The following is a 22,063-nucleotide window of genomic DNA, read 5'->3' as shown; positions in this document are numbered from 1 at the left end:
GTTTCGCCTTGTCCTTCCCTTCTATTCTCTTCGTCATTTCTAACCTTCTTGATAATGGTCCTCACGTAGTTGTTTACGGCGCACCAGCCATCTTTTGACGCTAGCATAGCTATCATCATTAACTCAGGGGTCACCCTAGTCTGAAGGTAACGCTCGAGTTCTTCTCGTTCCATTTCGTATCGCGAACAGTTGCAGAAGATATGCTCCGCATTTTCGTTTGCTTCCACACATACTGGGCAATTTGGATTATCCTCTATCTTGAAGCGGTGTAGGTAGGCACGAAAGCACCCATGTCCGCTCGAAAACTGCGTAAGGTAGTAATTCACTTCCTGTGTCGTCAATTGGTTCAGCTAACAATACGTAGTAAGAGGCGTCCATCGCCCTTTCCACTGGAGTCCCATCGTCTTTGCCACTCAGCTAGGGTTTGTTCCTTTGCGGATTTTCAAAATTTTTTTTAAGTATTGTCACCACGTCGGTTTCCTTCGTATATATTCTTTCGTTTTGTTGCTAGAAGGTCAATAGGCGGCATACTTGAAATAACGCACACTGCATCGGTAGATACTGTTCGGTAGGTATAAACGACCCGCAATGCACTTCTCCTATACTGTTGACAGCTTTTGTGCATAGGACTTCACCAACATAGCGTCGGACTATCTTGGGGCACCGTATAACATAATTGATGGAGTTACACTGGCTAGAAGTAACCTTCGACCCTGCGTTGGCCCACCCTTATTTGGCATTAGTCGCGATAGTGCAGCACCGACTTTTGCTTTCTTATTGCTCGCTCTTTGAAGATGCTGCTCCAACGTTGGTCTGGCATCTATGGTGATTTCCAGGTACTTAATAGTCGGCTGAGAGTCTATTTCGTGTCCGTCCACTGACAGCGCTATTGTCTCCATTTTCTTTCTACTGGATATAAGGATAGCCTTCGTTTTATAGCTAGCAAGCTCAAGTCCAGTCTGCTTTAGCTAATCGTGGATTATACCTACTGCCTCGTTAGCGATTTCCATCACCTCTTCCTTTTTTTGCTACTACCACTACAGCAATGTCATCTGCAAACCCTGCAACCGTTGCTTTTTTGGGTAGCTCTAGCCTAAGTACTCCATCGTATATGATGTTCTACAATAATGGGTCAAGCACTGACCCTTGTGGGACCCCTCCGGTTACTTGATGGGTATTCGTGCCGCTCTCTGTGTTATACAAAAGGGTTCTATCTTTCAGGTAGTCAGACATGATCCTTCTCATATATGCGGGTACCTTTATTTCCGTTGTGCCTCGTGTATCTTGCCCCAGCTGGCTGAGTTAAACGCATTTTTAACATCCAGTGTAATAATACCACAGTACTTCTTGGATCCTCCTTTCCATCTTTTCTCTTCTGTTGCAGTTCTAGCTGTGTTAACTACTAAGCTTACGGCATAAAGAGTGGAGCGTTTTTTCCTGAAGCCGTATTGATGTTCCGCAAGTTCGCCTGGTTTTTCAATGACTCGGTCTATTCTAACGCCGATTATGCGCTCTAAGATTTTGCCCGGAGTGTCCAGCATGCAGACTGATCTGTATGAAGCAGCTTCTCCAGGTTGCTCATCTCCTTTTGGTAGTTGCACCAGGCGTTGCTTCTTCCAGTTCTTAGGAAACGTCCCATCTTCAAGACATAAGTTGTACAAGTCCACAAAGATATCGGGGCGTACCTGTATAGCTTGTTTCAATGCAATATTGGGTATGCTATCCAGGCCTGGAGCCTTGTCATTCCCAATTCTTTCGCATGCAGCCAGTAATTTCTTTGTGGTGATTCCTGAAATGATTTCGTCATTTTCCTCCGCTTCAGGAATAGCTGTTACTTCCAGTTAAAGGAGAAACAGTATGGTCACAATACGATCCAGCAATTCCGGGCTTTTAGGAGGGGGGATATAAGCACCCTTTATCTTCTTCATTACCACTTAGTACGGTCGCCCCAAGGGATCCAGCTCAACCTCATCCTGTAACTCTTTCAGACACCGTCATTATTATCTCGGATTTTCCACTTGAGTATCCGTTTAGCATTCTTTATCTCTTTATTTAGGGCGTCTACTATTTCTTTACCACGACAAGTCTAGTAGTATTTCTTCCGAGCCCGCTGTTCCCGTCTTCTGGTTCGATGACACTCTTTGCGGGCCGCGTCAATTTTTTTATTTGACAAGTATACTGGCGGTCGTCTATTGTTGGGAGCCCTTCTTGGCATCGTTGCGTCACAGGCTCGGGTAATATTTCCCATTACCTGCTCGACCTTATCATTCGCAGATCCAGATAGCTGTATTTCTTCTAAAGCCAGCAGGAATATCTCCTTATCATAATCTTCGTTTTCCAACTGACTCTTTTTGTCGTTGCCCTCCTGTTGGATCTCTATTTTGATATTATTATCTCCATTATTATCGCTTGGTAGTCACTATTTGTGTAATGATCGCTCACCATCCACGATCTTATTGAGCCAATCAGGCAGCTGCTGACGTGAGATCTATGATAGACCCTGCGTCTCCTCTTTGAAATGTGTAAGAACATCCCTGGTTAACTAAGACCAAGTCAAGGAGGGCAAATGCTTTCCATAGCGCTCGTCCTCTTTCGTTCGTCCTTTGGCAGCCCCACTCTAATGCTCAGGCGTTAAAATCGCCTGCTATCAGTACCGGTTTTCTTCCTACAGCATCCTGTACTATTTGGTCCAACAATTGTCTGAATTGTTCTATGGACGTGTTAGGAGAAGCATAGCAGCTATAAATGTGTACGCCTGCGACCTTAGCGCGTACGAATCCTTCATTACGTCTTGTCATTTTTTCCTGGAAAGTAGTGTCTCCGCATGCCCATATCGCTGCTTTACCAGTACTGTCCATATCCCACGATAGTTTGTCCAGGTCTCGTATTGTTTACAGACGATGGCTTTGTCGATTCCTGTCTTACGGACACACTGGCTCAGTAAGTCCTGTGCAGTCGCGCAGTGATTCATTTTTACCTGCTCTATTTTTATTTTCTTTGTCTGTCAAAGGCTTCAACTGCAGCTCGGTAAACTGGGCATACATAGCTACCAGCTGCGTAGTCACGTTTCCTCTCTGTGCCTTAATTGCAGTGTACACGGTTGGATTGGTTCTTACACTCCTTTGCTTTGTGTCCATCTTTTCCACTTTTAAAGCAAAGCTTACTTCTGTCTTGATTTACTGTGCACTTTCTACCGATATGGCCAAAAACTAGTTGTCCAAGAGCCAGCTATCTAAAAGCGGTCGTGATAAGGTTCAAGCCTGTTCTCTTTTGATATAGATTTGATAAGTATCGAAGAGTCGATAGCCCACTCGGCAGAAGTCCTAGTGGGGTAGGTATGCGTGGGCGTGCAATCAAACAGGTAAATTCTGCGAACCACCGTCGTCATCTGGTACAAGATTGAAAATTTACACAAGCATTCCTTGAAATAAGAGAAATTCGGAAAAAAATTGGCAGAAGCGTAGGTGGGGAACAAAATGGCGGCAGAGGTGCCGTAAGTTGCAAAATATGAATGTAAAGTGACTTCATAAGGTTTAATTCTGCCATTTTGGCTAGAGATTCCTTACATCATTATTAAGCAGTAAAAAATATGGCAGAAGTCTAGGTGGGGAACAAGTATCCAAAAAATTAATCTAAAGTTGCTGAATTCCGTGAATAAGCCAATCGGTATCGTCTACATTTCTTCTCATTTTTTTATCGATTTCTAATCCACTTTAATTCAATGCACGATGCAATTTTATAAAAGCATAGTTTGTAGTTATATGACATTGAAAAAATTATCGCTAAAACGTAGGTGAAAAACAAAATGGCGGCGGACGCGCTAAATAATTTTGCAAAAGTTCGCATACGACGTCGTGGTATAATATAAAGATCTGACGCTATTGTATTTATTATTTGTATTGATAATAGTATAACAACAATAATAATAATAATGATTATTATTGTAATCTATGCAAACTTTACTCTGTACATATTATATACGACATAGCTAAGCGAGCGAGGAAGGTGCGTAAGGGGATCACGTGGTATCGCGTGTTTCGGCAGATTCGGGAGCTGGATGTAGTGAAGCGACAGAGCTTTTCGAGCAGCCGAGGAAGTAAGTCAATAAACACAGTTAAGTGTACGACCGGTGCGTCTTATATACTTTATTATCACAAGCTACTTCCCTGATGAGATCTTGCAGAACCCACGCAATGCCGATTACCTTGCAATTATTATTATTATTATTTTTTTTTATAGGAGCCTGTGAATCTTGTGGCGGACTGACTGGTGTTCCCTTGCGAGAACTTCAAGTGTGGGACTCGGCGGCGGCGGCTACCCCTACCCACTAAACACATATCTCCCTGTACGCCCGACACCAGAACGGTACGGTTTATCACATTACTTCGAACTGGGCCCATGTCCTTTGCGCTTCCTCTACACATTCATTCCTTATTTCTAGTCATTCATAGCTACGCTTATATTTATATTCTCCCACTCTCGCTCTTGCTCAATTATCCAAACGCAATTATTATTATTATTATTATTAATTAAGTATAATAATAATAATATTGATAATAATGTATAATCGTTCTGATAGCTGTGACTTCTGCACGTATAATTTGTCTATCATAAATATGTGTATATAAAGTTCACAATTATGCAAATAAATAAAATAATTTTAATAATTTGAAAAATATATTAATTACGAAACATGCTTCTACGCATGAGTACAGGACCGTGCATAAATAATATTAGATTATAAAATATTAAATTAAATGGCATCTTACCCAGTCATTTGGTTGTTCACTTACTTAAATTTGGACGTTGCAATTTGTACATAGGTATAAAAAGTAAGTATTTTAAACATTAAATGTTATTTATTATGCGAGTTTAAGTCTTTCAAGTAAAGTAATTATATATTTATTTATCTATTTATTATATAAAATATTGTACATTATAAATTATTTTTGTTTACTCAGTTATTTCTTTTTGATTATATTTTAATTCTTCGTCACTTTCGTAATAAATGTTTTTTCCCGTAAAATAAATATGTTTATTGGGAGGAATACACTTCGTTTTGTAGTTTATTATAATTTTATTTCAATTTTTTTTTTCACCTTTAGAATCTTCTGTGTTCAATATTATATCTCTAACGGTATTTGTTAACTGGTCTCCTTTAAACTATGAGAATTCATATTTTGTTTCTTTAAAGATCCTTACATAATTTTCTGCATCAATTTCGGTAGGCACTTCTCACAGAGGCATTTCTCCAAATATTAGATATATAACGAGCCCTTAAAAGTAGCTCTCTTAATTCTATTTTGCACGGTGGTAAATTAGATGCGTCAACATTTTTTAATTTTTTCTTCTGAAGTGGCTCATTGATATTTTTTATCATATAATTCTGGGAAAACAACTGATAACGAGCATTGTTTAGTGTTTTTGTTTTTACACCATATAGTTGGCAAATAGAATCTTCTAAAACAAAAAAATGGTTTCTTTCTCACATATATCATTTCTCAATTCTTCAAATGCTACTTGATATTGTTCATTTTGATTAAAAATTTTAAAAGGATAGTTTTTCCCTTATTCATAAAATGCCAGATCACAATCGCATCCTGTTAAAGCGTGGAATCCTGGTAACGCTGTGCACAATGTTTTTCCTAATGATGTGTATAATGCATTAATATAGATAATTTGTTGTCTTTCTGAAGTTCCATATTCAAACCAAATTTCTGATTCATATTTTACGTGATGCATATTGAATAACATAATTATTAAAATGTCGGTATTAGAACATTTTATTACAATATTCGCGTTTTTATCAGTGTTGCACGCATGATAAACAATTTTTGTATTAGCTTCTTCATGTGCAAAATAAGAAAATCTTAAGTTGACAATTTCAATAACATTATGTTCTTCATCATGATCAAGTATTCATTATCAAGTACATATATATATATATATATATATATATATATATATATATATAACAGTATTTTAAATTTAACATAATAATTTTAGCTCTAATATAAATTGCCATTTCATTATTTTCCTAATGAGAAATTAAAAATTCAACTAAAGCCTTATTGAACCGACTATTTCCTAATTCTTTATGGAAGTCACTCGGCCTTATTCGCTCAGGCTCAGATATAACGTAAGTTTTTATATATCCGTCTCTTATAGATTGCTCATAATCTTTAATAGATAGTGAAAAATATCGATCAAAAATAATATGAATTTTAAAAACGTTGATAATAATATTTTCTTTAATATATTTTTGAATGTTTGATGATTATCTCGCATGCAATGCAATAATAGTATATTACGACACTAGTGCGGTAAAATAATGCGAGCGAAGCGAGGGCGATAACGTCCCTACGAGGGTGAAATCCCTTTACCCCCCTAGTATCGTACAATATTTTATGACACAATGTTCGTAAACCGAAATATAACGAGTGCATTTTTGCACGAGCGTGGCATAAATCGAGATGTACGCCACGGCATGCCATAAAAAAACATCTATTATTCGAATATCGACATAAGGTGGTGGAGTATTTTCGGCTTTAGAACACTTGATCAATGCTAATTTTTCTGTTTTACATATCATGCCGTCTAAATGACACAATGACATGGGCAATGAAATTAATGGAAAAGTTAAGACATTAGTCATAAGACAAAAGTTCCTACATTAGTATTTTCATTTAATAAAATACCAAGCATACATCCAAATAAATCTCTTTGCATCCTTACTTCTTGCACTATATTATTAATTTTTAGTTTCTTTATTGCATTGCAGAAAGCAAAATTTAATATTTTTTTTTTTATAGGCCATTTAAATCTCATATTAGAAGTGGAACATTCTTCAATAAATGTTCCACGTGACTGATATTTCCTGTACGAATGTTATATAATATAATATAAGTCATCATCTAATTTATCGTGGTCAAAAGGTTTAATATTTTTTTTTTTATTTCTTCAATAAATTTATTAAGTTTTGAGGAGTCCTTACTTAATTGATGTTTTTCTAAATCAGAAGTCACATCCTGTACTTTTTTAATCCACTTTCTACATTAACGTGTGATATAATAGTATTTCTTAAACTATGGCTTTTTGCTCATCTCTGGCGCGCTGATATTGAATTAGTAAAACTGACTATTTCTGTCAATTTATTTGCTGCATCAGTATTAATTGTTTTTTAGTGTTAAATCTACCAAGATTCTTAAAAATAGCTTATCAGTTCTTTTTATTCTAAAGAATCCCTTTTTTAATTCAGCTGCAGGTTCTGGATGAGTCTCATCAACTTTTAATAAGTTATCATGGTATTTGAGCAACCAACGAGAATAATTTACTTGGTTAAAAATACAAAATATCTTATACAGTTCAGGTAACATGAACTTGAAAAGCTGACAATCTCCGATTCGAATGCTTAGTTTAAACATTAGATAATAATTGATTAAATCGATATACATCATGTAAAATTGTGCTGTTTTTCCATATTTACCATGTAATGTGTCATTTTTGAATATAAAATATTTTGACGTTATTTGTATTAATTCTGCATACTCAAAGAAGTTACCTGTAATTTTTTAGGTTTGACAATTTTTAATCATCTCTACTAATCTGTCATCAATATATAGATCATATATTTTAAGAAATTTTCTAAAATGTTGTAAAACCTACATCAACAAGAGGGTGTAAGTGTTTGCACCTATTAAAGTGTTTCCCACTAATAAAAACATTGATATAATTGAGGATTTTGGTTAATAATAATAACAAATAATTGATTAATAATAATAATAATAATAATAATAATTTTTTTTTTGTTTATCCGGAGCGTTGGAATGCATAATGCACCATGACAGGAGCCGTGCGAGACTCCCCGTGTGTGAGGCTCTCCTGGTGTGGGACAACACCAGGCATACTCACTAAAACTCCCGCTCTCAGAAGGCCGCGAACCCCCCCCCCCCCCGGTAGCCGCTTTCGCATTCCTTCGGGGGGTCGCCTGTCTTAAGCTATTCAATCCGACAACTAGTCTTGCAAGCAACCGTCATTGTTCTACGCGCGGAGAACCGTCTCCACGTACGCCGTTATCTCATCCCAGTTCTGCTTACTATCAAGCATCGTTTCAGCTACAGTCTCGGTCGTGAACGCTTCTATCGTCAGCTCCAATACTCTACGTTTCTCGGCCCAGCGGGGGCAGTCAAAAAACGTGTGTCTCACGTCGTCTCGTACGTCACCGCAGTACTTATACCCCGGTGATGACACCCTGTTCATCGCGAACAGGTAGTTTCTAAAGTATCCGTGACCGGAGAGAAACTGGGTAAGGTAAAAGTTAACCTCCCCCCACTTCCTGTCCTCCCACGGGCATACATATTTAATAAGGATCCTAGTCCACCTTGCCTTTGGACATTCGGTCCACCTAGTCTGCCAATTGCGAATTGTTTTTTCTCTTTCTTCCGCGGCGATCGAGATGCTATTCGACGCTAAGCGAGTCTCGTAGATCCGCTTGCGTTCAGTCGCAAGAAGATCCACGGGGATTACCCCCGCGATTACCATCGATGCCTAGGCCGCGACCGTCCGGTAGGAGCATGCTATTCTAAGGGCCCCCCTTCGCTGTACAGCCGTTATCATGTTCCGATACTTATTCATACTCATCGCGTCGGCCCACACTTCTGCTCAGTATAATAGAATAGAGTTGGTGGTCGTCATGAGTAGCCGCCTGACCTATCCTAGTTATGGCTTTTTTACAGACGCGATTTAGATGTTCTCCGTTGTTCAGCTTCGTGTCCAGAGTTACCTCTAGATACTTTGCTGATGGTTTCGTCGTTATAGTCTCGCCGCCTACCTTCATCGGTATGATGGTAGGTATGCGCTTTCCTGTCAGGAGGACTATTTCGGTCTTATTAAGCGTTAAAGTCAAGCCGTGCTTCGACATCCACCATAGCACTCTACGCATAATCGCGTTTAGTTTCGCTTGCGCGATGTCCACGTTACGTGCCGTTATAAATGCGGTTACGTCGTCTGCGTATCCCACAAGCATCACGCCTCCCGGCATTTCGAGTTTTAGAAGCCCGTCGTACGAAATGCCCCAGAAGTCCGGCCCTAAGATCGAACCCTGTGCTATTCCTGCAGTTATAGGTCTTCTTCTACGTCCCTGCTTCGTGTCATACTCTATAACCCGATCCCTCAGATAATCTTCCGTAAGACGCATAATGTATTGCGGCACACCGAAAGACTCTAAGGCATCATGTATGTCGGTCCATCTTGCTGAGTCGAACGCGTTTTTTACATCTAACGTTACCAAAACTACGATGTCTCTAGTCGCATGTCTAACCTCTTCTACCCTCTTTACCGCGTCTGTTACCTCTGGTCGATCGTCCTATTCTAAAGCCATACTGCTTTTCAGAGAGGTCTCCCGCTTCGCGTACGGCGCTAAGTATTCGCGGTTTAATCAGCGCTTCCTCCGTCTTTCCCATCGTATCGAATAGACTCAATGGTCTATAAGAAGTGTCCGTGTCCGCTTCTTTTTTCGGTTTTTCGATAAGGACTAATCTTGCCCTTTTCCATCTCGAGCTGAATACACCCTGTATCAGGCACAGATTGTACATTTCCAGTAGCAACTCCGGCCGGTGGATTGCGACGACTTTCAGCATTTCCGCAGTTTTTGCAATTTCCTCCGTCCACCAGTATACCGGGTGTCTTATATGGCCGCAAGACACCCTTGTCATAGCTGCGTCGCACAACCCCGTGATGAGACGTGTTGTACGTTCTACTAGTGCTTCGGCTTTTTCGCGTCCGCTCAGTTGCTGAGGGAGCCCAATTGATGGGAGCTCCGTCCTTTGCATCTCTTCAGCAAGTCTGTCCCGGTTCATGCGCCGGGTATTCCATCGTGGCGTCTGCTTTTTGCTTTCTCTGGTCCTGTTTCTGTGGTCCTCCTGGATGTCAAAAAGTATATACTGGTGGTCACTTGCAGTATATTCCTCCATGACATGCCAATCCCTGATTTTGCGGATTGTCGTTTCGCTTGCGAAAGTTACGTCCGGTGTAGATTCCCCAAAACCTGGTCTGCGATAGGTAGTGGTGTTTCCCTCGTTTGCTACCACTAAGCTTAGTCAAGATGCCATCTCGAGGATGGCCCTGCCTCTGCAATTCGTTGTCGTCATACCCCATTCCGTGGCCCTCGCGTTGAAGTCGCCCCCAATAACGAGTTCCCCGGATACGTCTCTTATTGCGTCCTCTAGCACCCTTAGTCGTATCACGAAATTCGCCGCAGTGAGGTTCGGTGAGAGATATACGCTGAAGTAAGTGATGCGGCCCATCCTTACCCGTACGTAGTCATCCCCCGTCCCTGATTCTGCGATTCCGCGCCTGGGCACCCAGACTGCGGCGGTCTTTGCATCGTTGGACACCCAGCCGGGTGTGTCTCGATCCGTGTACTGTTCGCTTATCAGGAGGATGTCCGCTTTCTCCTCTGCAACAAATTATGGTAGGAGATCGTGGGCGAGCCTACTTCTGTGCAGGTTACCTTGAAGTATCCGCGCCATTATCCTTGCGTTTTTCCCGCTTTTAAGGCCGCCCGGAAGACCGCGCACGTACCGGTGCCTGGCGCATGCACCGTCTTGTCCTCGGCCATCTTAGCGTCTTTGCATAAGAAACACCTCCTTTGTTGGGTTGGCACAGTGCATAGTGCTGTCTTGTGCCCACTCGCGCCACACTTCCAGCAGTTGGCGCTCCTGTCGGGTCCTTTACATCTCGCCTTTACGTGTCCGTAACTGAGGCAGCGATAACATCGCGTGGGGTTCGCGCGAACCCTCACTCGGCAGTTTATCCAACCGATACGGATCTTCCCTTTTTTGAGCAGAGCGGTGGCCTTAATCTGATCTATTTCGGCCACTGCCACCCTCTGCTCCCTCGTGTTCGACTCGAACAGATGGACTTTGGCATCTTCTTCGCCCGTCTCGTCTGTGATAGCACTGCGGACATCGTCCTGCGTCGTAAGACTGTCGATGTCCCTAATTTCCAGTATGATTCTGGAGATCTTTCCCCTGATTGTGCCTGCCTTTCCAATGGCGGTTTGGATGGCCGTTTTAAGTGATTCCATTTTATCATCACTCTTACCTACGCCAATCAGAACGCCGCCATCTTTTGTCTTGCTGAGATACTTAACCTCCGTATTCAGCTCCTCCGGCTTTACTCTTACCTTGATCTGTCCCAAGATCTCGGCGTAAGTTTTTCCCGGTTCCGGTCTTACGACGATTGCATCTCCTCTTCGCCGCGGGACCCTCTCTGCCTTTTTCCTCAGTTGTTGAGGCTGGTCCTGCTCCTGATTTTTCTTCTCGTTGTTCTTTGCCTTTCTCCCTGCCGCTAGTTGCCAAGGCTCTTGTGCCTCTGCAGTTTTGTTGCTCATGGAGGGTGCCCTTCTGTCCTCTTTCTTATCTTTTTTGGCGGGGGTACCATCTCCTCCGTCGGATGATGCCCGTTCCATCTTCTTCGACTTTGTCGTCCTCTGAGGCTTTTGATTGTCCGCTCTGGGTTGTTGGGGGGACTGCCTCTTTGCAGCATCTTCCATCTTGTCGAGGGTCGCGAGAGCTTCGATTATGGTGGATCCTATAATAGGTAATCCATCCTTAATCGTAATATTCACGTTCTTCTGCTTCTCCAGAGTTTTCATCATTTCTCTGGTCGTGCGCCTTATTTCCAGTAGCTTGTCTCGCAGGCTGGCATGATCTTTTAGCTATTCCTTTATGATCTGGCTCTCTTCATCTACCGGTGCCTTCTTCTCGAACCGGTACTCTGCTGCGCTCATGGCGCTGGCTATGCTGGTACTGCTGCTTGCTTTGTGGATTGGATATCCACCGTCTTGTGCTGTTGGCACCCTTAGGGTTTCCAATTCCAGGATTTCCTGTGTATTTTCTTGATGTTCGTTATTGGTCTCCATGTTTAGTAGTTTTCTTCATCCCGGCATGTGTCCGACCACCCGGATCCCCCTGTCTATAGGCCCCAACACATGACTGAAGGTGGTACCAGACTGGGCACATCATACCGGGGTATAGCACGCGCTATCGAACTAGTCCACCTCGGCTCTCTAGAACCTCCCACACGAACGAAGGTGCTCGGCTCTCTGGAGACCAGAATTAGCTAGATTCCGGCCTCCCGTCTCGCACGTCAGCGGAAGCCAAAGATAGGTCAGGTCACTTCCGCATGCAACTTCAGATCGCCTCGCCACCCAGGTTCTCCTTTGGCGGCTCACGGGTCGCACCGCACGGTCAACATGGCGGTTCGCTTTATTAGTTAGAGAGCAGCGTTCCGCTCGTTTATGGGGAGTGCTGCTCTCATAAGCCCATCACCCGGTCAGCTGCTAAGGTATTAAGGCAGCTGCCTTCGACAAGGAGCGAACATTTCGATGGGAATAATGATAATAATAATAATAATAATAATAATAATAATAATACCGTATAGGTACCCATGAAGGTAGGCAGCGAGACTATAACGACGAAACCATCAGCCAAGTATCTAGGAATAACTCTAGATACGAAGTTGAACTACGGGGAGCACCTAGATCGCGTCTGTAAAAAAGCCACGACTAGAATAGCGCAACTTAGCCGACTCATGGCTAATGTCCGTGGGCCTAGGCCAACAGTTAGGCGGCTACTCATGGCAACCACTAACTCTATCCTGTTATATGGAGCAGAGGTGTGGGCCGACGCTATGACTATGAATATGTATCGGAAAAAGATTATGACGGTTTGGCGTTCACGCCCGAGACTGTAGTTGAAACGATGCTTGATAGTAAGCAGAACTGGGATGAGATAACGGCGTACGTGGAGACGGTTCTCCGCGCGAAGAACAATGACGGTTGCTTGTAAGACTAGTTGACGGCTAGAATAGTTTAAGACAGGCGACCCACCGAAGGAATGCGAAAGCGGCTACCGGGGGGGTTTTCGCGGCCGTCTGAGAGCGGGAGTTTTAGTGAGTATGCCTGGTGTTGTCCCACACCAGGAGAGCCTCACATACGGGGAGTCTCGCACGGCTCCTGTCATGGTGCATTATGCATTTCACCAACTCTCCGGATTAAAAAAAAAATAATAATAATAATAATAAAATTCTTTATTATTATCGTTATTACACTATTATTAATACAAATAATGAATACAATAGCGCCAGATCTTTATATTACACCACGATGTCGTATGCGCACTTTTGCAAAATTATTTAGCGCGTCCGCCGCCATTTTGTTTTTCTTTTAACTACAAACTATGCTTTTATAAAATTGCATCGTGCATTGAATTAAGGTACATTAAAAATCGATAAAAAAATAAGAAGAAATGCAGACGATACCAGTCGGCTTATTCACGAAATTCAGCAACTTTAGGTTAATTTTTTCGATACCTGTTCCCCACCTAGACTTCTACCATTTTTTTATTGCTTAATAATGATGTAAGGAATCTCTAACCAAAATGGCAGAATCTAACCTCATGACGTCACTTTACATAAATATTTTGAAACTTACGGCACCTCTGCCGCCATTTTGTTCCCCACCTACGCTTCTGCCAATTTTTTTCCAAGTTTCTCTTGTTTCAAGGAATGCTTGTGTAAATTTTCAAGCTTGTACTAGATGACAACGGTGGTACGCAAAATTTACCTGTTTGATTGCACGCCCACGCATACATTCCCCACTAGGACTTCTGCCGAGCAGGCTATCGACTCTTGGATCTTTATCGAATCTATATCAAAAAAGAACAGGCCTTATCACGACCGTTTTTAGATGGCCAGCTCTTGGACTATAGACATTTATAACACCTGAGCAGCTTGTTTTTTTTTGGTTAGCCATCCGGATCCTACAGTTGACCCATCCTATTCTGATCTTCTGTAGCTTAGTGATCTTAGCCGCTATCTGAACTGGTACCCGTATCACTGCAATCTGCGTGTCACCATACATCTTTCGCAGATATCTAATCGTATAGACTTCTATAATCTTCTCTTCGCCAATTTCCTTCTGTCGTGCTTCTAGTACCTCCTCTTTTGAGGTAAGCATGTCCAGATCTCTTAATTTAATGGTTTTTTCTTCCTGAAGTGCTTTTATTGTGGCGCCTTCTACTAGTACCGCTTTAACTGCTTCTTGGAAGTCCGAGGTTTTGACTTCTCTTGTGCGTTTAAGCTCTATCAGAAGATCGCCTGCAACTGTTCTGCGTATTTTATTTACGCTATTCCCTAGTGTGTTAAGTGACGGAGCTGCTTTCATTTTGGACAAAATGTTTGCATAGCTCTTTCCTACTGTAGCCTTGATGAATCTTCCGAACGGAAGAGCCCCGGGAGGGTGGCATTTCTGCCAGGGCAGTTGGGTGAACCCTGAGATTTCGGTAGCCTCGGTATACCCCCCACGAGAGGATGTTCCGAGCTGTAACTAGTCGAGTGATTGAAGGACCATCCGGTTGGCGAAGATCGAAACTAGTATACCCAGGCCCTTGTAAGCTAGTCGGGCTCTAACTAGCTACTTGGGACTCTAGCCCTGGGAACGCTCCAGCGTAATGTATGGTTGGCCAATGCCAGAACGAGTGGGACGTTTAGAAAGTGGTAGCTTGCTTAGTACACTCCGGTGGAAACGTTTGTGAACTCTCTACTGGGGAGGATAAAATCAGTACCACGGGGTCGGGGAGCCGCAGGATAGAAATCCTGTCCCGACAGGGTAGCCTTGATGATTGCAGCATCCGGTCTGGGAGGTCTTGCCCGCTTCTGTCCATTCTTGCTGGCCCTGTTTTGGTTTGTAACGCCAGGGACACTTTTATCCTCTTTGCTTGCCTTTTTCTCTTTTTTCTTTGACTTTCTTGTGACGACTTCCTGCCACGCTGTCTTTTGAGGTTGATTATCCGCTCCTTTGTTTCCTTCATTTCTATCCTGTGATGTAGTTGGAGCTTTTTCTGCTGTACTCGCTTTTCGAGAACTGTGTGTGGGTGTGTGTGTGTGTGTGTGTACGTATGTATGTATGTACGTATGTTGACTTAATTCTGGAACCGAGTGACCGATTGTAATAAAATTGGACATGCATATATGTTTACTGATTTTTAATTTGGGTACATTTTATTTCACGATTCTAACCATTGTATGACCATTTTATGGTCATTTTATGGTCATTTTATATCCATTTTTAGATTTAAAAAAAATTATTTTTGTTTTTTTTTTAACTAAATAGTCAAGAGTTTTGAAATAATTGTTATAATAGAAAATAGATAATATCTACTTCCTGTAAAAATGTAAAGCTATTTTGACAAAAGCCGTTCTGTTTTAGTTGACATTCACCTTTTACCTTTTGAAAATGCAAAAAATGCTTAGATCACCTACAATACAATTTATAGTTCCAATAGATAAAATATTGTTCAAATATACAGTATATTAATGATTTTTAAAATACTTTTGACCTTAATTATTTTACTGAAGGAGCACCCGTGACAATATCAAATCATATAATTTTAATAAAAAAATTCAAACCTCAATATTTTAAATACCATAGGGTCTTGATAATCTCATGAAATCATGAATTTTCTCAAAACATTATGAACATTATAAGATTTAACAAAAATAGTAATTTTAGTTATACAGTGTATACAGGGTGAGAGACAAAAAAAAAATTGGAAACTATAATAGAATACGTTTTAAACTAATTGGTTTCATAAGCTGCAAAATAACTTAGCCGAAGTAAGCAAATGATCTACATTTTCCAAAAATTTAAACTTAATTAAAGTCTCTTTACTTCCGTAATCGTACGACATCAAAAATTTGTTCAGCAAATTCATATTATCGTTTTTAATTGTCATACATTTTTTTGAAATGTTTGACGATTTAGTTTTGGAGATATTTTTTTTTTCAAAATCACCTTTTTTATTTATGATTGAACGGAATGGTCAATCTGTCAAATTTTGCGGGATAAACTAGGTAATTTTATGCTCTTTCAGATACACTACTGTTGAATATATTGTATAAATCGTATCATCAAAAAAAAGCAAAAATATTTTTTCATTCATCGAAAATGGTTATAATATGGCCATGAATTGGTCAGAATCATAAAAAAAAAAATGTTCCAAAATTCAGAATCAGAAAACATATATGTTAATACATAACGGTATAGGTACACACACACACACACACACACACAATCCTCCAGTCGCACACGAGGCGACCTTCGTACTGCCCTGCTTGCTTGGGCACGTCAGGATTTCTATTCCTGTAAAGCATGCAGACCGAGGTCGGCCACACTCTCCCTAAGGTCGCAGGAAACGGTCATATAGTCGCACACGAGGCGGCCTTAGTACCGCCCTACTTGCTCGGGCAGTCTGTGGACAACACTCCCCGTGGAGAGCGAACTCCCTCCTTTGACGTAAGAGGAAGTGCTGTAGACTTTGGTCAGTACGCTATACGAAAATAGCAATTCTCAGGTGCCCCAGCTCGCCGTGTGACGAGGAGATCTGATCGCCGTCTTTCTTGGCCGCTCGTGCCCTGCTAAGTCTCTCGGACTGGGCTCTCAAGCCTGAGCACGGAGGGCACAGCTTGAAAACTGGGTTGCTGGCGCTCCCAGAATATGGACTCGAAAGCTACACAAGAAGAGGTAAAAGCAGCAATAGAAAGAGCCATTGGAAAGCTAGACAATGGCAGGAGGCTGACCTCATTAAAACCTAACATAAGAGGCGTTAGAATGGCTATGTGATACTTGGCGAGAGAGAGGCTGAGGATCTTCTAGATATAGGGCACATCCGCGTGGGCCTTGTAAGTTGCAGGATCAGAAAGCGTGTGAAGGTAGTACGGTGACACAAGTGCTTAGGCTACGGACACTGAAAAGATGAGTGCAATGGATCAGATAGGTCGAACCTCTACTTTAAGTGTAGAGGAGTCGATCATGGCATTCGTGAATGCCAAATAGATTCGAGCTGTTTCCTCTAAAAAGAGGATGGTCAAAAGACAGAAAGCTGTAAACATGTAGCTGGCTCCGTTGGCTGCATTGTATTCAGGCGCGCCTTAGCCTTCTGCCGAGTTAGATAGGTTCTTTTAAGCAAAACTATCTAATAGGAAGTCAGACGTATGAGTTAAAAGTGATTTGTCTAATGCATTATTTAGCCATGCCTGTGATTCTGGCGACGAAAGATCTAGTAATAATAATTATAGTAGAAACAAACGTGGAAGGATAACCCCTGGTTTTCCAGAAAAACAAACAAACTAATAATGCATAAGCATTGGCAACGTTTCGTCCCGGGTGAGAACCTCTTCAAGCCTTTATTAAGAAAAACAGAAAAATACAACATATAAATGTATAAAAATATTTTTTATAGCACAGTGTTTCTAAAATCCGCTGTTAAGTCACGCCTATCTGTGACTAAAGTAGTCCTTTTTTGCACCGTGTTTATCACACTCGCTACGCTCGTGCGATAACCTCACCGTGTACATAAGGACTTAGTCACGAATAGGCGAGACTTGCGAATTTTAGCAGTCTGTACTATAAAATTTTATACGATACTCTTGACTTAAATGGTTCAGTTTTACACGGCGCTTAGCGCCCTCACTACGCTCAGGTGCTAACTGCGCCGTGTAAAAAAGAACCATTTAAGTCACACGTATCGTAATGTACTATATAATACAATATAATACAATACTTAATAAAGGCTTGAAGAGGTTCTCACCCGGGACCAAACGTTGCCAATGTTTATGCATTATTAGTTTGTTTGTTTTTCTGGGAAACCAGGGGTTATCCTTCCACGTTTGTTTCTACTATAATTATTTTTACAATATGGAGAAGAGTTCCAATATTTATCTTGTAATAACGTTGGTACTTTAACAGCACGATACATTTTTGGTTTTAATTGTCTATTAATTACCACTTTTACATGTTTGTCGGAGAATGGTATTCCATATGTATAACAAACGTCAGATTTAGATTGTGCGGGAGAGGGATTCAGATTTCCAAAAATAATAAAAATGAACGATTTTAACGTTTTTTTTTGCGGAGGAGGGGGGAGGGCGTATAGCTAAAATAACTATACAATATTTGTAGAGAGAGTAATATTCTCCTACGTTGATTCAATCTCTTAGTGGATATTCAAAAATAGATTGTTACGAGTACGAGTCGAGGCGAGTAGCCCGAGCCAAAGCCAAGGGTGTTTAAAAGTCGAAGACGTGTACTGCACGTGTACACCATAGTTTTTGTAACGCATGTATTGATTTTTGCGTTATTTGTGCCTATAAACAGAACTGAGGTAACTTTGTTTGACATGGAACCTCAAAGTATTTAGATATATATATATATATATATATATATATATATATATATATATATATATATATATATATATATATATATATGTCAGTACACGTTTTAATCGTTTTTACAAATATTTCAAAAAACGGAGAAGAAAAGCTTTTTTGCCTGCTTTTTTAGGGCTGTCAAAAAAGGTCACTTTAGGGCCGCTTAGAAACTTATTAAGAAAAAATATATACTTGGAATAAATATTAGAGGGATAACGCTGATGGACACAGAGTATAAAATCTACACAGAAGTGATCAGAGAAAAAAGAGAAAGGGTACTAGAGAGAAATGGCACGCTGGACGATACACAAATGGGATTTAGAAAAGGAAGAGGGACGGCGGACGCGCTATACATACTGAGCAAAACAGTAGAAACAGAACTCGTGAAAAAAGGAGGGAAAGTGTACGCCTTCTTCGCGGATATGAGAGCAGCGTTCGATAAAGTAAGAAGAAAAGAGATATGGAAAATGACGAGAAAACTGTGATTGGGGAGTAGAATTAGGGACAGGGTTACGGAGCTTTACGAGGGCTCAAGGAGCGAATTAAAAATTGGGAATAAAAAGATAGGAGGGTTTGAATTATACAAGGGAGTAAGACAAAGATGCCCACTAAGCCCGACTCTCTTTAATGTAGTGATGGCAGACGTAGAAAAAGAATCACATAAAGAGCTGGAAGAAGGTGTCGTACTAGGAAAAAAGAAATTCTGGTCATTATCCTACGCAGTCGATATGGTACTTTTAGTGACGAGTGTAGGAGGATGAAAGTAGATGCTGAAAAGGTTCAAGAGGATTATAAACAGGAAAGAGCTGGAGCTAAACACAGAAAAATCTAAGATAATGGTATTTAAGAACTGAGGAAGAAGGAAAAAAGAAGAGAAATTCGATTGGGAAAAGACAGAACTGAAAATAGTAAAGAGCTTCAACCACCTAGGTTATACACTAACAGAAAATGGTAAGGAGGAGGGTTAGATAAAAAATCTGAAGGAGAAAGCTAATACAGTGATGAGTTCAATGTGGGGGCTAAGAGAAGAGCTTTTCAGGGACAACTGAGAACTGAGAATGAGGTTATTTGATGCAATGGTCAAAAGCGTAACAGAGTATGGGGCAGAGATATGGGGATAGAAAGCAAAAGAAAATTCAGAGAAAATACATAAGAAATACATGAATAGGATGTTAAAACTAGACAGGACAACCCCGGAGCACATACTACATCTATAGACAAAAAGATTTAGACTACAGACAAGGACAAGAAAACGAGCGATGAAGTACGAGGAAAAGCTATGCAAGGCGGAGGAGGGCACCCTATAGAGTAAATGTTGGAGAGTTAAAACGGAGAAAAGAGCGCAGAAAGGTAAGAGAAGAAGAACTAAACAAGAGAGGCTGGTCAATGGTGGAATATAACAGAAGACTAAGAGAAGGAGAGCAGGTATGGGCAGAAATAGAAAGGGTGGATAAGGACATTCAGATCCAGACATAGAAAGGGGACATGAGAGTCTCAAGATAAGCAAGAGATGTAATAGGCCAGGCTGTAGAGATTTAAAACTGCCTTATTGTGACATAATTTGTTGAAGCAAACCGATTGTGCGATCATCTGAAGGATGATAAGCAGATAAAAAGGTATATGTTTTTCACTTGCATTTCCGTTCCTTATTGTTAGTAATTAAAAATTTATTGCAAAAAACGCGATTTTGGTCTTTTCTTGCTTAAAACTATAAACTAAAGGCGCTATCAGAATAACTAAACAAGTTGATTTGTAGAGAATGGAAATATCTACAAAATGAGATGTCGAACGCCTCAATCGAATAATTAGGTCCTGAGATAATTAGGAAAAACCGGAAAATTAGGCGTCTTTTTGAAAATTTATAGCTCCGTCATTTTTTGAGCTGAAGCGCTAAAATTTTTGGGAAAAAGTAGGGATTATAATGTTCTTTACATGTGCAAAAGTTGGGTGCTGTCGGATTATTAGTTTTTGCTGAAAATTGCGATTCAAAGTTTGCGGTGCGTTTTTTCCGGCAGGTCTGTATGCTATACCGTAAGTCCGATTAAAATTTAAAAAAAGGGTCGAAAAGTTGACAACGTGCACTACATAACGTAGATTTTAGTTTTTCGATTAAGTGCCTGGAAGCATGCGAAAAACCGTCGTAAAGGTCGCGAAAATCGTATATACTGCGTGCGATCAGTTGTGTTTGTACACTCAACCTGGACTCTTTGGACGACGCTCCTATCCGTCGCTACCAAAGAGCTACCAGTCTTAAGCCGCGATTTCGGTCTTTATAGAAAATTTTGCCTTGAATAAATCGAGAGAATCAGCCAACTACAAGTGTCCTCCATTCGAATACACCCATCCTGTATAAGCCTGACTACAGCACAGCCGCAGCGATTCAGCCTAAGCAGTTAAACGCAAGTAATGATAACTAAATAAAAGATCGAATTTGCGATTCGACAAGTAAACGCCGGCAAGAGTGAAAAATCAGATCAGGAAATGGAGGGAGGTGAGAAAGGCGCAGGGACTTTTTGTAAGGTGGGGGACAGAGGTACGAGAGGCCAAAGAAAAGTAACTAGAAAGAGGACTAGATGGAGGACTAACATAGAAAAGGAATGAGGAAATGAAACAAGGTGCGAAACAAGGAAATGTCAGACAAACATCCACACATCGTGATTGAGCTCAGTAAAGGTTAGAAAAAGCATCAGAAAGGAGAAAGTAAGCAGCAAAGAAAGTGAAATGTCGAGAGAAGACAGGAAAATAGTAAGGAAGATGAGGGATTTAAATGAAGAGGTTGAGAACTGGAAAATCAAGATGAAGCTGGAAAAAGAGAAAGGACAAAGCCTGAAGAGGAGAATGCACGAGATGAGAGAGAATATGGAAGTAATGAAAGCTAAGATGAGGAACTTGAAAAAAGAGATGAAAGAGGTAAGGGAAGCAGCTATAAAGAAGAGAACGAAGGTGGAGGTTTCGAAGAAGAAGCAAGAAATAAAATGAGGAAGAAGAGCCGGAGACTGTACGGACAACAGAAGTAGAAGAGAGGGAAAAAGAGAGAAAGAGAGAGAGAGAGAGAGAGAGAGAGAGAGAGAGAGAGAGAGAGAGACCGGAAAAAGAATAAAAGAAAGGTGAGAGCAGATGTATGGTTTGTGAAAGAGGGCTAATTGTTTACATAAATAATTGGAATGAGGAGGACTCGCTAAAAGAAAGGATGGAGGACATAATGGAAGGAGTAGCATGGGAGCCGGATGACACGAGGACAGAGGAGACCAAAAAGTGATCTTTCAAAAGAAAGATATTCATGGGATGAAGAGAAGGAGTGGATTGTGAAAAGGGAAAAAAGGGCCAGGAACCAAGCTAAAAAGAAAAGGTACAAAAGGTGGAGATATGAAGACTCAGTGGAAGAAGAGAAAGAGTGAAAGAAAGGAAGAGACGAAAGAGGATGGGAGAAAGACGGATAAATTGCCATAGCTCGCCTACAGTTACAGAGAGATAGGCACACACACGCTCTCATACATTCACTCATGCTAACACACGAGCGCACGCAGACACATCCAAATACGAAACAGCACAATATGCAAACACATATACAAAAGATAACCTTAAACAGACACTCACTCTAGATAGATACATACAAACAGAAAACACGAAGTGAAAATAAATAAATGCAAAATAAATGTAAAAATGTAAAATAATGTACAAAGGCAGAAGATTGTATACGCCAGAAGGGCGACACAATAAAGTTTAATAATAATACTTGGAATAAATAAAAAAACATTTTTTGAGTCATAATTGAAGCATCTGATACTTA

General features: G+C 40.8%; 1 protein-coding gene across 37 annotated transcripts in view; it reads left to right on the top strand.

Annotated features, from left to right (window-relative positions):
• Positions 1 to 22,063, top strand: part of LOC100118566 (coiled-coil domain-containing protein AGAP005037) — a 1,551,999-nt gene that overhangs the window by 209,915 nt on the left and 1,320,021 nt on the right. The window lies entirely within an intron of this gene.

Source organism: Nasonia vitripennis, assembly GCF_009193385.2.
Source record: "Nasonia vitripennis strain AsymCx chromosome 1 unlocalized genomic scaffold, Nvit_psr_1.1 chr1_random0005, whole genome shotgun sequence".
Lineage (NCBI taxonomy): Eukaryota > Metazoa > Arthropoda > Insecta > Hymenoptera > Pteromalidae > Nasonia > Nasonia vitripennis.
Note: the sequence above shows the minus strand (reverse complement) of the source record. Positions and strands in the feature narration are given on the sequence as shown.